This window comes from Aplidium turbinatum, chromosome 3, assembly GCF_918807975.1.
Source record: "Aplidium turbinatum chromosome 3, kaAplTurb1.1, whole genome shotgun sequence".
Classification (NCBI taxonomy): domain Eukaryota; kingdom Metazoa; phylum Chordata; class Ascidiacea; order Aplousobranchia; family Polyclinidae; genus Aplidium; species Aplidium turbinatum.
Window position 1 is genome coordinate 41,206,460 of NC_137474.1, and position 17,637 is coordinate 41,224,096.

Below are 17,637 nucleotides of genomic sequence, written 5' to 3' on the forward strand. Positions count from 1 at the left end.
TTTGACTGGATGGGCAGGAGTATGAAAAAAGGGCACTTTTGTTGCTGAAAGGCCAATTTTTTTGTAAGTTTTAGGATAAGATATAGCGATAATGCTCATCTATCAGCTCATTATCGAGTAATGATACAAGTGTCCGCTATACAAAGAACAATGGCACGGAAGGGCATCATGCTATTTTATAATGATGTAATATAACTTACTGTGATGGAAAATTTTGTGTCGTGAATTTTATTTTGAGGCAAAAATAGAACATTATAATTAGGCTAAAAGCGAATAGCATAAATTGTTATATTGCAAAGTGTGCAGTAGCTTACATGACCTTAAAAGGGCACCATTGCCCCCCCTTCCCTCCCCATCCATAGAAATTTGAGGGCAGGGGGGCATCCGCTTCCCCTGCTCTCCCCCGCTTCCGGCGCCTCTGCGCATATTGTCCTTTCCAAGTGAAAACATGCGTTCCACAGCAGCGCTGGTTGGTATTGGTGTGTTGTATTTCAAAAACAAGTTGAAAACGTTTAGTCGGAAAGGTATCACTGTTCCAAGCGTGCTGTGATAGTTTAGCATGAATAACTCTTTTAACGAGGTCCACTGCACCAACATCGCTCTTTTTAGGGGCATAGAGCCCTTGAAATAAAGTATATTCAACGTCCGCGATGCCATTCTTGGATTTTTTGCTTTCTGTCTCTGATCCCTCGTTCTCAATACAAGGGTGATCACCATTTGGCGAACTTCTTCCGCATGTATTCCAGGGAGCCATTGCAACCAACGCAAAAGCCGGTAATTCGGATGAGTCGCGCTGGCCAGAATACATTGTGAAACTCTTATTGTGAAACGAGATTTTCCATGAAAACAAAAAATGACGCTTAGCGCTTAAAATCAGCAAAATAGTTGACGGCGCTATCACTTCCGTCAACTGAAAAATAAATTGACGGCGCTAGCCTCAGCGTCAACAAAAAGTTGACGCCGTCAAATGACGCCGTCAAATTGACGGCGTCAACGTACAACACTGGATCTTACTTGGTGATTTTAACGTGATTCTCGATCCGTTAGACACTGCTAAGCCACAATATTTCTCCACTAGACCAGATAAAACAGCACTTAGAACATTAATACGTCATAACCAGCTAACAGACATATTCAGACAAGAACATCCATACAAACGACTGTTCACGCACAAAAACCACAACTCTAAGAGCAGGATAGACAGAATATACACAAATCAACATACACATGAAAATTACCATAACATAACACATGAATACTTCACATCATCCGACCACTGTACATTACCAATAATTCATTTCCAATATCAACAACACACCAAATGGGGTGAATATTCATACAAAATTAATAACAGCATATTACAATATGCACACGTCATAACAGAGCTCGAAACAGCTTGGGAAAACTGGACTATAAACGTACCACAAATGGAACCACCAAACATGCTTATATGGTGGGACCAAGGCAAACAAATGCGATGAAGCTCAATTCCCCAACAGCAGAAGCTCTGCCCGTTCTCGACCGTGCCCAACAGGCGAAAGCTTGTGGGGCCGCGTCTCAGCGGCTACCCGTCGTCTAAATGTACGTTGGTCCGCACGCCCGGATGGCGGTCTCGAGTTGACCGCGGGAAGCTCCAAAATCACCCCTCCCCTAAGAAAAAAAGTGGTTCCGACCCTCCACCAACACAATGACTTGTGGTGGAGGAGACAGTGGGAATCCAAGGCAAGACGGTCAGTGCCCACTGTCTGTCCGGATTTTCGAACTCTTGGACTCGGCGACCGGAGCTCCTGGATCACGCGAACCGTGCATTTGCTTATAAAGCCCGCCTAAACCTACTTCCCTTGAAATCAAAACCAAGCCATGGCCACCCATATAAACCTGCCATATGTCGCGCGTGTGGGAAAGCGGAAGAGACTCTCCCTCATATATTGAACCACTGCCCTACCGTGATGCCTGTTAATTGTCACGGAACGACACAATTCAGTATTGTGGGAGATCGTGAAGCATGTATCTGCCGAATGGCAACCCTTGCTTACCATAGATAGTACGGTTCCACAACACGTGGAAGCGGGCGGTGCTGATCTGCGCCTTGACATTGTCCTGCAACGCCCTGACGGTGTCACGGTTGTATGTGACGTCACTTGCCCGTTCGATTACGGCGCGGATTCCCTTCGAAAAGCCGCCGACAGGAAACACGACAAGTACGGCGAGTTATGTGTAAACATATTGGAAGACAGGAAGCGCCCTTGCAGGGACGTCCTGTCACTTCCGTTCGTCGTAGGCTCCCTCGGGAGCTATGCTCCGTTGAGCTCTCGGGCTTTGGCGGCCTTGGGTGTTCCTGCTCGTGGGGTAGCAGAGGTGGCTAGAAAAGTGGCCTCTCTCTCAATCGAAGGTTCCCTCCGTGTCTGGAAAGCTTGGAACGCCGGGCTCACTCGTGGAGGGGCTACGTCACAGAAAAGACGATTCCAGCGATCAGAAGCTCAATTCCCCAACAGCAGAAGCTCTGCAGTAAGCATCCGAGCGCGCAAGACAGCAAACCTCAAAACCCGCCAGTAATTGTGTGACGTCATAGTATGTTAAATCCATTGTTTCATTATCAATTTACCTGTAAACAATTGTTGTTTCATCAGCATGCTGCAGCTCAATGAAGAATACAATCATCATCAATAAAATAAAATAGCAATATATGAATTAAGTATATATTGCATATCGTGAATGGACTCATATCATCTATCAATGACGTAATATCATTAACAACACTGGATCTGTGTTTTCATATTTCAATATTTTAGATTATCACACACTACCTTCTCCCGATATGCTGCTCTTTCCCGCTCGGATCAACCTCGCGTTGCTTTTAACTCATCGATAAACATGATTTCCTGATCAACTCGATGCAACCTCCAAAGTTTCATCCCACTATTCTATATTTTTCCTGGTAACGTAGCCTAATCATATCTACGTTTCGATCGCTAGTCCCCCCGACCCATCTGGGCGAACCTGCCTCAACGTCTGGCCAGTGCACATCCGTGCTCGTTGGTTCAACGTCAACACTTTTTCGGTAGGTAACGCATACAATATATTCCCACTTACCATCTTTTTTTTTACACCAATTAATTGAGCCTTTGCTCCAGATTTTATATAATTTTCGTCTCCCACGAGTATTCAAATCGTCCTTGTAGCTAAGCTTCTCTTCCTCGTGGGAGACCCCAAAGTTTATCCGCTCTGCCTACGGGCAGACCGGGTATAGGAGTTAAACGTACCTGTGTTACGGTCACGTGATGGAGACGTGGGCGCTGCCTGGCTTTATAAAACTTCTGTCGCCCGGCCCGTCGTGAGCTGACCTTTTTGCGTTTGCAGAAAGCAAAGCCCGTCTCCCTGGCCCGTTCCGCCATTCTAACTTTTGCGGACGAGTCGCACAAAATTCTCGATCCACACTTTCCTTCCACAGGTACCTAGACTCCCTAGCCTGGCCCCCGCGACCTAAGCTGGTGGACTTCTCTTCCGGGTGCATCGCCACCCCATAATCACGCCGCTCCCCGCCTCCACGGGGCGTGGCAGGCCGGTTCTTTAAAGTCTCTGACCTGGCTATGTTTATTGTGTTCTTCTCGCCGTGTCAATTATTTTGTACTCGTGCGTCGTTGATCAAAATAAAACAGTTCATCATCATTTTTTCTATGGAGCTGCATTATTGGTCGCTCGGAAGGCAATTTGGCCACGTACTAGTGCGAGTCCCTGGTCATCCAAGGAAGACACTCCTAACAATAACAATAAAACTTCAAAGAACGTGTGTTTTTTTCTTTTTGTTCCAGGCCCCAAGTGAAAATTTCTGACTCTAAAATGATTGCAAGCCAGGGTGCAAAAGTACCCATATCAATCAACGCTACTAGCCAGTAGCGCAACCAGAAAAAAAATAGAGGGGGGGGGGGGTAATTCAGAAATGTCGGCTGAGTAATTTGCGATAATTGTGACATTGACAATAGGCCAATGCCTATCCCTTTGCTTAATATTTAAAGGCACTCACGGCCCACAACCCACCGGTTGCCGATACATCAAGATTCGTTCTCTCAATCAGATTAGTAGTTGGCCTAGTGAACTCCATGCTGCTAACATCATCAGCATCCTCATCCCTACGTCCATTCTCGCAATCTTCTATAGATACTTGTTACTTTTTGAATTTCTTTTGTGTGTAGTAAAGTTGAAAACGCCCTTGTACTTATTGCAAGTGTTAATTGTCATTGTAGGTTTTTTTTCACAAAAATAAAATGTTTCTATCTCTTTTCTAGGTTTGGTGGCTGTGCAAATTAAAAATATTGATTTTCAAGCGCTGTTTTATGCATATTTTAAACCTTTTGGTTTTGCCATCTTTTCTTTTGTTGGTGCCAAATTCGTGTTTTTACTTTGAAATTTTCTACATGTTTGCGCCAGCAAAGAAAAAATAAAATGAATAAATCTCGACTTTTTTGTCATGTATGACAAAATAGAAATTAGCTTTCTTTTTGCCAACACAAGTAAGTGCGAAAACAACAACTAGCACGAAAACAGTTCGAAACAAAACACTAATTTTGTAAACAGTAAATTTGATGTGAACTTTTTCCTACTTAGGCTACAAAACATTCAAAAGTAGTTCGTATTTTCAACTAAAGTCCCAGACGCCTTCATCTCTCTGCTCAAATGTCGTATACAGTTTTTACATGTCCGTGGGATTCGGCATTGACGTACGGTACATCGGTATGTCCACCATACATTTGACCACCACGAGAGCATCTGAACATTAGGGAGTTAAAGAAAAGTGCCATTAATAGACCATGGAGTGTTCTTTTTTTGTACAGATCGAAAATTCTCTGCTGACTCATTTAAAATTTTTCGCAAAGGCAAATCTCAATTTGACACCAAAATTCAGGAAATAGTGTGAATCAAACGCTCCAACCCAGATTTGAAAAAACAATTATTTGCTGAAGGCGCGTCTATTCTCTTCAACATTTACTGGATGTACGGTAGGTCTATCACTTTCCCTGTGGTGCAAATTTTTTTGTAATTATTTGTGTAGTTGCCTTTTCCTAATGTAATTTTACCTTCAAGAAGTTGACATTTATTGCACTTTTATAAATATTTTCAGGTTCTTAATGAAGGCTTAAGTTAAGCCGAAAAGCTACAACTGCTAAAACTATTTGTAAATATATAAAATATATTGTTATAATGCTCAGCCCTGTTGAATGGTTGTGTGTTATTCACATCTAACATGCAAGCAAAAAGTATAAGTATGAAACATACAAAAATTTCCTTTTTAGTGCCGGGTTTAAGGGGGCTTGAGCCCCCATAGCTCCATGCTGGGTGCGCTACAGCTACTAGCCGATTGTATCGCAGATGTGATTTGCAGTTCTACACTTACAGATTCCACTCCAAATGATTGACTAATTGCACGCCCTGTTATCTGCTTTCACATCGGATATTCGCTTAACATGGTCCACGGCAGGATCTCAGTACATTTTACTGTCGTCAGTGTTTTATTATCACCTCTTCTCAAGTTAACTTTGATCGAAAATTGTAAATCGAACTAAATAACAATTTTCCTTAAGTTAATGTGCTCGCAGGCGTGAGTCCGCGGACTCGGGGTTGAGAAACAGTGTGTTTGCTTGAGCAATGCATTCTTGAGAGTGCACTCCATTCAGCGGCACCTAAGGTATCGATTAATTCATAAGCAACAACATTTCAAATTACTTATCCTAGGCCGAATGAACTAATCCTATCATAGCAATGTTTTCATTGAATTTGTCGCTCTACCAAAACTTTTTCAGAACTGTTTTCGTTTGATTTGACTTGACAAATTTAACTTTAAAACACTGAGTACTTGTCTATCACAAAAACTTCATTTTTCTTTCTATACTTCTTTGCTTTTGTACCAATTTGAAAAATAAATCAATAAGACAATCTTTGCGCGTATATCTTGCGATAGTTATTTCATCAGCAGAATAGTAACAACATACATATTTTATTTTCCATACACTGACACAACATACAGTACATTGAGAATCACTGAAGCAATAACCAATACAACAAACAAGTGGATGCAGTGAAAGGATGTGAAGTCATCGAGTCAGCTGCTCCCAATTACATGGAAATAAGTGTCTTATTGAGACACAACTGTTGCGTGCTTTGGAGCGGTGTCGAACTGTCATCCATTCGAACGTCATGCAGTTGCTCTCGCTGTTCGGCCACACAACCGACAGAAACAAACAGTAAAAATGTTCAACATCACTAAAACATTTGTTCAAATGACGTAATAATACTTTGTCGTTAAAACAAGATGTCACGTGATTGGAACCCTTTGACATGGTCCGGCAACTGAAAATCTGAAACTTTAATTTTCATGTTATTTAAAAACGAAATCAGTTAACAACGAACATGAGATAGAAGCGAAATCATCGTTTGGCAGAACGCTTTACTCTGGGATGCCCAGCTCATTGGAGATATGTGGAATGTTATAAGGGAGAGCTTAAATGCATTTATTTAAGAACACAATAATATAATGTAATAATTAATATACATACATATAAAAGCGTTTTGAAAACAATTAATTCATGTTGACTCTTAGGAAGCATTATAGTGTGTTTGAAAGCAATTTAGTTTTTGAAATGGATCTATGACCACACAAAGGTTGGGCACAAATGCCCTTCAAGTTACAACTATAAGCATGCATCCAAACCAACTATAAACTATCATGTTTAGTAATCACAAACAAGGCACAGTTTATATTCGTTAAGTTTATTCTGTGTAAATGCAATTTCCAAAAAAGGTCAATGAATCCGTTTTTCAAGTTTGTCCTCCATGTCCATCAGTTTTTGATACAGGGCTTCCATGTTTTCCACATCAGATGAAGACAGATCTGAAATGAGGATCATCAACAAGTGTAAGGAGTAGGCTGCATTGGCTACAAGATAAAGTTGGAAAAAATATGTTTTGCATAGAAACACCAAGTAAAGTAAAAGTAATAGAGTATCCAGGGAGAGGAGGGGAAGTTGGGACGATAGCCCCTCAAACAGAAAAAAAAATAACTTTATTTACAATGCATTTTCATGGTCGGATTATTGTACACTTATACATCATTGTTTTTTGTTGAAATTTACACACCTAACGCTACTTGCTAGATTCGCTCCAAAGTAAATATACAACAATGCAAGAAGCCACAATGATTTGTATACCCCACACCTGATATTTCATAATTTACAAAATTTTCAAAACACCGTATACAGATCTTTTTTTTTTAAAAAGCACGTGTCCCCTTTCTTGCTTAGACGGTACGCTACTGACTATACCTGTAGCAATGCAGTAGTAATAGATCAAAGTTAAGCCTATGCCATTACGTTGTTGTAAGGTAATATTTTTTAGCTTTATTTTTCAGTTTTAATATTTTTCGCAATTCAATCGATTCTCCTGCGAACTGAAATTTGGAAACTCTGCTTGATTCCAATATCATGTTGAACTTACCTGATATGACGTTGCTTAAGTTTTCAATTTCATCTTTGTGAGTTGCAGGTGTTGTCGTTGTGAGTGATTGTGCATATCGGTTGTTGAACACATTTAATAATTTTCTAATGTCGGGCCGTGTTCTGAAAATGATACGTTTGTTGATGATTATTAAATTCTTTCAACAGAGCAGTAAAAATTTTGTTTTTGCCGTTACGATTCCGGATGAGAAATTTGACAAAAATATTGAACTCCGATTTAGTATTGCTGCTAAAAGCGAAACTCAATCTATTGCATATTTTCTTTAAATTAACCAATATATTTCCAGGTATAAGCAACAACCACAAAAGGTCGCATCATAACAAGCAAAAGGAATGAACACTTTTTCATGTTCAAGAACATGTTTGTGATAGCAAAGATTATAATAGAATTTGTAAATATAATAAAATGTATTTCTATTTGATAATTTGAATAATATTTGAATATTGCTATTTGAATAAGACCTTCTGATGATCCGTTAGGTGAAACAATTTGTAAAGGCTTCAGATAGTAATAACTATATGTGATTTAATTTGCTCTGCTTTGCCTTTTTGCTTACCATTGAGCACTTTTGTAGTATTAATAGTTTTCATTGTTTTAATAGAATTTATATTAAAATTTGAAATTTCATTACTTGCTCTATTCCGAGACCATGATAAAACAAAGATCATTGTTATGATACAAGCTACAATTATGAAGCTAAAATGATAGCCACTATGATGTCATAGTTTACCGACCTTATAAGGAATTTAGAGTAAGAGCTTGAGAAACAGGGTAGTAGAAGTTCAAAAACCTTAAATAAATATTTTTTAAACGACACCTGTTGAAAAAAATTGCCAGAAGCATGTTTTAATCAGCAATATCTTTCAAAAATTACTAAAAACTTATATTTATAAACACAACTAATATTTTGTTACATGGTGATATATGCTGTTTGTCATGTCGTCTTAGTTTTCAAGGATGAGAGATATAAGTTTTGGTAAATTTATCAGCAAAGAAATGAAAAGAATACGATCAAATTCTAGTTAATGCATAATTTTATTGTAGCCTACAACCTTACAGCAGTGTGGTCATTTGGAGTTGCAACAGCATTAACCAGAGTGAAACAAATATGAAAATTCCTATTGAAATCAAAATGCTTTAAACAATCAAACTTATTTTAAAGTGTTAAGAATTGATTTCATTTGATGCTTAATTGAAAAGATCTAAATCGCAATTCTCTGCTATATTTGATAGTATGGCCTATGTCTTACGAGTTAACTCGGCTCCCATAATTTTGTCCGGTGCAAAGTAGAAGGCAAACCAACACAAAAATCCAGCTCGGTTTCATCTTGAAAAGTATCCACAAATGGAATATCCACAGTATAAAGTTAGAATTGGGGTCTGAAGAAACAAAATGTTCAATAAGTGAACTTGAATTGAATGTTCCTAAACAATGATGTAGGCTACATACATTATGTGCTCGGAAATAAATGGCTTAAACTTCTTTTAGTTTATTTTTTGCCGTAAATGTATTTTTGACACAAAATCGCTTTCATGCTTGTTGATATGTTTTCTTCTTTGCCAGTAACATGAGAACAGAATCCGACCCATTTAATCTGAAGCAACACTCGTCCTTTTCGTAAACTTAGACTTTGTGCTGGCTTATATAGACTTGAGTAAAACGGATGTGTCTTGATATAAAAAAAGCCTATCTAAAAATTTTCAAAATATATTTGTTATAGTATAAAGACGTCGTTGAACGATGATGAAAAGGAAGGAAATTATTAAGCCGGTTTATAAGAGTCATATTTTTGTTGAAAAAACATCTATTTTTTATTTTGTTTACAAACGTGAACGATTGGCAGCTCCGCTCGCATAAGTTTCCTCCCAGGATAAAACGTAAAGTTTTGTGTTTACTGTTTATTCCTTTGATCGTGGTCGTTACTTTTTAGAATGATCAAGTCTAAACGTTGAGCGCTTTTGTTGCAGACATGTCTTCAAAACATGGCCTTATCTTTGGAATATAAAAATAATTAAAAATATACAATGGCTGTAACGAAAATTGGAAGCAAGCATTGTGCAGAATAAACGTCCAGTTTGTCTAGTTTGGTCATAAACTGATATTTATTCATTTAGTCATAAACTGATACCTACTGTCATCACTATCAGTATTCCGTTATCACTTTCTAACCAAATAGAATACTGCGGAATCTTTTTTTGCAGTTTTGTTAAATCGGGAACTGCCGATGACTCTTGATGAAAAGATGTAGGAAAAATAAAGCCGCTTCTCGGTCGAGTAACTTTTTCAGAGGGTTTTATTTCCATTGCACTCAAAACGACGACCATACAAAAGATAACAGCTGTCTATTTTCACAGCTGCATCTCGTCCGATATGAAGAGATTTGTGAGGCGTGTTGGCCACAGCTAGAGGAGCAATCCGTGAATGAGAACAAAAGTGACAATATGTAACAAAATGTAACAATACTAAGAAAAAGCAGTATCTGGAATATTTTTTTCTCCTTTAATTTTTAGTGAATTTGCAAGGATTTTAATATTAGTAAAAAAACTGGTTTAAAGGTCCTGTTGGTGTGTAGGGCTATCATGTGTCCTCTTTTAGGAAGATTTGTCCTATTTTTTCACAAAAAAATGAATGGTCCTAAAAATGAATGGTCCAAAAAAGTGAATGGATACTTCAAAATGCTCCAATGTCCTCTTTTTCATTTTTTATTTTCACGCTTATAATTTCAATAAGATTATATTTTTATGTGACTTTTCGGCGAAAGCTATATGAGGTTAACCAATACCAAAAAGGAAAATTTTGTCTTTTATGGGCTGTGACAGTAGGCCTATTCTAAGGTTTTTAGGGAAATGGACTTATTGACTTAGAAGTTGATTGCATTGCTTATGGATATGGTAGGCCTACATTCATTTCTATGCCAAATAAAGGCAGTGCTAGCCTCAATGGCCATATCAGATAGATTTTCATTGAACGACTCCTGCGTTGCCTAGGCTACATGGATTAATGGACCACTTCATTTGTCGAGTTTAATGTTTTGATTGGATGCTTCTTACTCCAAAGAATGGGATGATGTTCAGCTGTGAATAAAGCAGGGCTATGGAGCCGGGCGAAAAATATAGGCTACGACTCCGGTTCCTCGGTTTATAACTGGTCGGCTCTCACTCCAGCTTCAGTGGTAGGCACTTTAACGTATTCTACTGTGCCAAAGCAGTAACGCAATCATGCGTAACATATGACATCACAGTCATGTGACTCAGCATGCGATATTCTGAGTATTTTTTTCGAGATAATTTTAATACAACCTAAAGTAACTGACTAACAGCTATAAAAGAAGAAGACGGAAAAATCACGAACAATCAAGATCGAATTGTTGAACGATCAAAAGAACTCTATGAAAAACTTTACAGTAGTAACAACAATCTGCAGAATCTCTCCAAAACACCAAAGCCAAAAATAGCAACAAACCACGAACCACCAATAACTGTTTCTGAAGTGAAACATTGATGCTCTAAAAACACAAAAAGCTCCAGGACCAGACAACATCACTAATGATCTTCTAAAAGATACTGGAGAGACCATATTGAAAAGGCTAGCTAACCTCTTCGCTGAATGCCTTCAGCAGGGAAAGACTCCGGAAGCCTGGAATACTGCTATCATGATCTTGCTTCACAAAAAAGGAGATCACAAAGATCTGAACAATTACCGACCAATCAGTCTACTTAGTAGTGTCTGCAAACTTTTCACCAAAATCCTTTCCTATAGGCTAGCTAATCAACTGGATGAATGCCAACCAAGAGAACAAGCTGGATTTAGAAGTGGCTACTCCACCATAGATCATCTACAAACAATCAACCAAATAATCGAAAAAACAAATGAATACAACTTGCCTCTCTGCCTTGCCTTTGTTGACTACGGTAAAGCGTTTGATTCAGTACAGATCCCTGCAGTGCTACAAGCCATCAGAAACCAAGCAATTGACCAGACATATATCAATATCCTTCAACACATCTATCAAAATTGCTATTCCTTCATGAGACTACACAAAGACTCAGCCAAATTTCAACTTAAACGAGCTGTTAGGCAAGGAGACACCATCTCTCCTAAGCTTTTCACAGCATGCTTAGAAGAAATTTTCAAAAATTTAAATTGGGAAGAAAAAAGGCATCAAAGTAGATGGCGGATACTTATCCAATCTCAGGTTTGCTGATGACATCATTTTGATATCTTCAACACCCAATGAACTCCAAACAATGTTGACTGAACTCGACGAGACAAGCAAAGAGGTCGGTCTCAAAATGAACTTGACTAAAACACAAGTTGTGTTCAATCACCATGTCAAAGGAAACCAAATCATTACATTAGATGGAGCCAATCTCCAAAACGTAAACAAATACACATCCCTTGGCCAAATAGCAACCACATCACCTGATAAAGAAGAAGAAATTAAAAGAAGAATTACGCTTGGTTGGCAGGCATTTGGAAGAGCGAGCTCAATATTTAAAAGTAAATTACCGATCTCAATGAAAAGAAAAGTATATAATCAATGCATTCTCCCAACAATGACATACGGAGCAGAAACATGGAACTTAACGAAAGCACTAACACTCAAACTACGCACTGCGCAAAGATCACATGAAAAAGTACTCTTAGGCATTACATGGAAAGACAGGAAACCAGCCAAATGGATACGACAACAAACACAAATCAAAGATATCATTCAAACAATAAAAAGTTTAAAGTGGAATTGGGCAGGACATATCATGCGAACAACTGACAACAGATGGACAAGAAGAGCTACTGACTGGATACCGCTTGACAATAAACGCAAAAGAGGGAAACAGAAAACAAGATGGCGAGACGAACTCTACCAATTCGACAAACACTGGACACAAACGTGCAAAGACAGACAAAATTATAAAGATATGGGGAAGGCCTTCATCCTGCAGTGGAACAACAATGACTGATAATGAATGAAAGTAACTGAATGTAGCAGCATCAACAGCGTGGCCTATAGGTTGGGGCAAGGGAATAGACATTTCGATAATGTGGGTTCGATTCCCACCCCCTGCCATTATTCTGTTTCTTCTGTAACTGAACTGAGTGCAAAAAAGATCTTAATGACTGCAATCAGTTGAGATCGTAAAGGAAATTGTCCTACTCCTACTTATCTTCACCAGTGCCATATGTCACGCATGATTGCGTTACTGCTTTGGTGCAGTGGAATACAATATAAAGTGCCTACCAGCTTCAGTGGTTAGGCACTTTAACATGTAGATATCCCATTCAACCACGAAGCTAGGCTATTCATGAGGTCATCAAGGTTGCGTTTCTAGGAAGAACAAAGAAAAACGCAAATGGTAGCTAAAGTCATAGGCTGACTTGGCGCAAGAGGGTTAGGGCGATGGTAATCATGTCACTGACGTGGGTTTGATTCCCACCACTGCTGTTGCTATTTTTTCTTCTGTAATTACCAAACAAAGTTCAAAGTAATAATCAACTCTCTGGCTGAATACTGGAATGGTCACAATTGGACGGACAACGTAACATCTGATTAGTTTGTGGTTGAATTGGATATTTTCATGTTAAAGTGCCTACCGCTTCATAGGCGAGTAAGATTTGATATAAGAATAGCCGAACCAGAATATTTTTGATAACAAATATTTTTCTTCATAAGAAGATGGGTTACGTGTTTGACACTCCAAATCTAAGATTCGGCAAAATTCAGACATGGGGAAAGGCCTTTTTGAAGGGGACAATTATTAATCGGTGCGCTATTTAGCGTAAGAAAAACATGTTATCTCCGTCGTGCTAACTCGCGAATTTCAAGTGAAACAAGGGTGATTAACATAGATAGTGTCTATAGAATTATCCTTCAGCAAAATTTGCTATTTTACGTTGATTGAACGTCTGGGGACGTTGAATTGACGCGAAATAACATATTTTGTTTGCTGGTTGCCTCATGTAACAGAAACTAGGCTTTAATGTTAGTGTAGTGGTTGTAAAATTCTACAAAATACTAATTAACTAAGATTGATTTCGGAAAATGTAATTTCGTCTGTTACAACGTATCTGACAAATGGGGTCACTTGAAAACTGTGCTGAATCCTACTTTCTATGGATACAAGGAAACAGCTTCTGGTCTGGTCCCAATAATGACAGATAAATAATAAATGTGCACCCAAAACCTTTCTGAAAGAAATTAGGTGCAATTGCAGGAGCGCTAAACGTTTATGCACATCTTGTGGTTGCTTCAAGAAAGGCTTTAAGTGCAGTATTCACTGTGCTTGTGAAACTCAGTGTGAAAATTCATCACTTTTAGAGAGTTAGATACCCAAGGGGTGTGAGTGTAGAAGTATACTTCATCATCATCATCGGCCATGCTTAAATAAGACGTCGGCTACCGTGAGTCTCCACAACGATCGATTGTCCATAGTTTTTATTAAGTTTACAAGTAAGTTATATTCACTTTAATAAAAATAGTTGCATCCCTAGAACAGGACCTCAAATTGTTACTGTAAGCTAGTAGTAAAATATTTTTAGGTAACATAGGTAAGAAAAGTTTTAAATTCAAAGTAACATTTGAGTGGTGAGGTGCAAAAATTGTGAAAAAAATTACTTTTAACGTCTGATGCAAGTGGTTGTTGCGCCTACGGCGCAAAAATATTTGGAGAAATTAAAAAACTGAAGTAGAGTTGGTTGAAAACCTGATGAGAAAGTGTTTGCGTGGAAGGTGAATCCAATTGTTGAACATTGCACTCTTGCGAGCAAATTACAATATGTAAAATCATAATCCAGGAAGAAGAGGGGTTAAGTCCCCCTTCCCTGCCGATACCCATTATCACAGCCATTTTAAATAGTTTTAATACATTTATCTTCTTGTGAGTAATAATTGTATAATATGCGATGCCTCATCGTCTACTCCAGATTTCTGTTTTAGACCAAAACTTAATTTGGTAGAACACTACCTCTTTCCTTGATGAAATTACTCGTAATTTCACCTTCCTAAAGGTCTTCCTTCGGAACTTATTACTTTTTTGAAATTTTTTATGTATTAAGATTAATTTTTATTGAACTTTATTTTATGAATCAATGCTGTTAATCATAGGGTGTACTGCTCACTTTGTGAAATTCTAATATTTTGTTCATATTGACTTGCACTGTCGGTACAGCGCCGAATAAGGTAAAGCGATTATTAAGTAGGCTATTATTATTTTTTAAGTTTAAGTATTGTTTTGGGAATACTTGGAGAACTTGTTTTGGAAATACTTCTGTGACGAACGAGGTCATGTCAAGTAAAGTGTATTTGTTAATACGCTTTATAGTTTTGTTATATTGCTCTGTGTGCTTTTTTCTGCATACTTACGATTTGCAATAAACATTACTTTTTGTTTACTGTACAATATAGCCTAATGTAGCCTATCCTAGGCTACAAAACGTGACGTTTGTGGCTAGGCGGTAATAGGCTATCAATAGACATCGTGCATATGTTTTTTGCAGTTAGCTTTATTTGTCATATTATTATGATTTATTTTTGCCAAAAAACTTTGCAACACCTTTCAGACTAGGGTGGTCAAGAGCATGGAGTTAGGTTTTCTTGCATTTGTTAAGGAGGTTTGTTTTTTATGCTAGGTAGCCAATATAGTACGATATGTACATAATACTATGTAGTGTGGTCGACCCTAGTAACTGCTTACAACAACAGCCGTAGCCATTACTGTTCAGTCAACTGCTGCAATTTATGCTTAGCGTTGGTTTTTGTTATTGTGTTATGAAGGATATTAAATGAGTTTACTTGTTTCTGTAAATTGAAAATTTAGTACGTTAATAAAGCCGCTGAAGACATGTTTTCAGGTAGGCTTCTTCTTCGTCGTATGAGCTGTTCTTCGGGACTATATGTTTGGGCATGATGTCATCAGCCACTCTACAGTCTCGTCATCCAGGGTCTTCAGTCCAAGCGTTCCATGTGGTGGTTGATGGATTGGGCAGTCATGGACGACATGATCTACTGTCTGGTCTGTGGCGCCACACTCGCATCCCGGTGAGGGAGCCAGGCCCCATCTGCACATGTCTGAACGAAAGCGACCGACGCCGGTTCGTAGGCGGTTAAGCCGGACCCACGCAAGTCTTGCGAGGGATATTCCCGGAGGGTGGGGATCGACGTCGGGTAGGAAATCATGGAGTCGGGAGGTGTTGTTTTGCCACTCCATGTTCCATGTGTAGTTCGTCCAGTGTGCCGCACTTATTCCAAGATCTTCAACGTTGTTCAGAAGCTGTTGTGCGGCGGGCACAAATGGGCGTCTTGATTTCAGTCGCTGCTGTCCTCCAGGTAGGCGCTGGAGTGCACTGTGGAGGAGGTGGTCGGGGTCCAGTGCGCGACGAGCAAGGGAAATCATGGCTCCTTTACGGCGAAGCTCAGCAGGTTGGATGCCTGCAAGGATGGGAAGGCAGTCCGTTGGAGTGGGACGCAGGCATCCAGTCACAGTGCGTAGTGCGTCATTGATGGCGGTGTCAATGTGGCGGGTGTGAGAGCTGCGGCACCACACTGGTGCGCAGTACTCAGCGGTAGAATGGACGAGGGCCAAGGTAGCTGTGCGAAGGGTTTTCGCATCAGCTCCCCAGCCGGAACCCGCCAGCCGCCTCAAAAGTGCAACGCGCGCCGATAGTTTTTTGCGCAGTGACTCCAGGTGTCGTCGGTACGTGAGTGACCTGTCCAGGGTTACGCCGAGGTAAGTGGGTTCGGCGCAGTAGGGGAGGTGTTCGTCATCGGTGGTAATGTTGATCTCACGTTTTGCTTCCTTGTTGTTTAGATGGAAGGCCGCCGACACTGTCTTTGCCTTGCTGAGCTGTAGCTTCCATTTCTGGAGATATGTTGATATAGTTGACATGTCCTGGCTTAGGTTCCTCTCCATTGACTGCCAGTCTCCGGCTGGATGCAGGAGAGCCAGATCGTCTGCGTAAGCATACTTCCTGGAGATGGTGTCAGGCAGGTCATAGATGTAAGTGTTAAAGAGGAGGGGAGCCAGGACAGAGCCCTGTGGGACGCCGTTCCTGAGTCGACGTAGTCTACTTCGTCGGCCGCTACCGGTGGAAAGAGTAAAGCTGCGGTTTTGCACAAGTTCCATAATCATATGGACCATGTGCCTGTCAGGAAGGAGACGAAGTAGTTTGCAGGTAAGGCCGCTGTGCCATACAGTGTCGTAGGCAGCCGTGAGATCGACAAACACGGCGCCAGCCTTCTTTTTTGCCGAGAAGCTGTCCTCGTTGTCTTGGGTCATCAGATTAGGCTAAAACAGTAGGCTAAAACAGTCAGTCATCAGGTAGGCTAAAACAGTTGTTTGAAAGTCTCACTCAGGGCTGTTTTTTTCATTTTTTATTCATCAAAAAAAACATAGGCCTGAAATTCTAGCCTGAAAATGTTGAAGATTACTGCAGATAGCTGCCATGTCAATCAGTTTTTATTCTTATACAGTGCCGGCAAAAAGTTTAAAAAGTTTTGGGAAAAAAACGTAAAAATCAGATTAATATTTTTTTTTCATATTTTTATTATTAAAACTTCAACAAACTTTATCATATATCGAACACCTTCAATACACATCATATTGTATCATATGTACTAATATTTAGTGTGATAACCTTTGTTTTTGATGACATTTTGAATAGAGTGGGGCATAGAATCTGAGAGGTTTTTGAACGCATTTTTGACAATATTCATCCACCAAATCTCTGTAATAATTCGTTAATGACCTTTTGAATAAGTGCTTTTTTAGACATTTTGAGCTGCAGCCTGCAATACGTCACGGAAAAGAAATCACAGCAACAAATACACTTTTTCTCGTTATTTGCAGTCAATAAAAAAATAATAATAGATTTTGAGAATTTGGTCACGATAAGCTTGTTCATATGCAATAGATTGGGCTTGGAAAGCAAATAAATTGCAAGATGAAGTGACAATGATACGATTCCCGGTGTGTGCACTGGAAGAGTGCATGTCAAAGGTAGCTCTATTTTGTGATGGTTTCTACTAAAACGAATACTATAGTGAAAACACTTTAAGTTTTCCCTGAAAGATTAAACTCTTAGTTGTGGGAACTAAGTCTGAATTAGCAATTCAAAGCATCTAGTAATTTACA

The 17,637-nt window shown here is 39.3% G+C and overlaps 1 long non-coding RNA gene across 1 annotated transcript; it reads right to left on the bottom strand.

Moving 5' to 3' along the window:
- Window positions 1-5,976: 5,976 nt before the first annotated feature.
- On the bottom strand, window positions 5,977-9,070 carry LOC145767368 (uncharacterized). Its single transcript, XR_014288770.1, has 4 exons — window positions 8,960-9,070; window positions 8,760-8,889; window positions 7,489-7,610; window positions 5,977-6,886 (listed from the first exon to the last, which is right to left on the bottom strand). It is a non-coding gene; the product is annotated as an uncharacterized LOC145767368 (long non-coding RNA).
- Window positions 9,071-17,637: the final 8,567 nt, after the last annotated feature.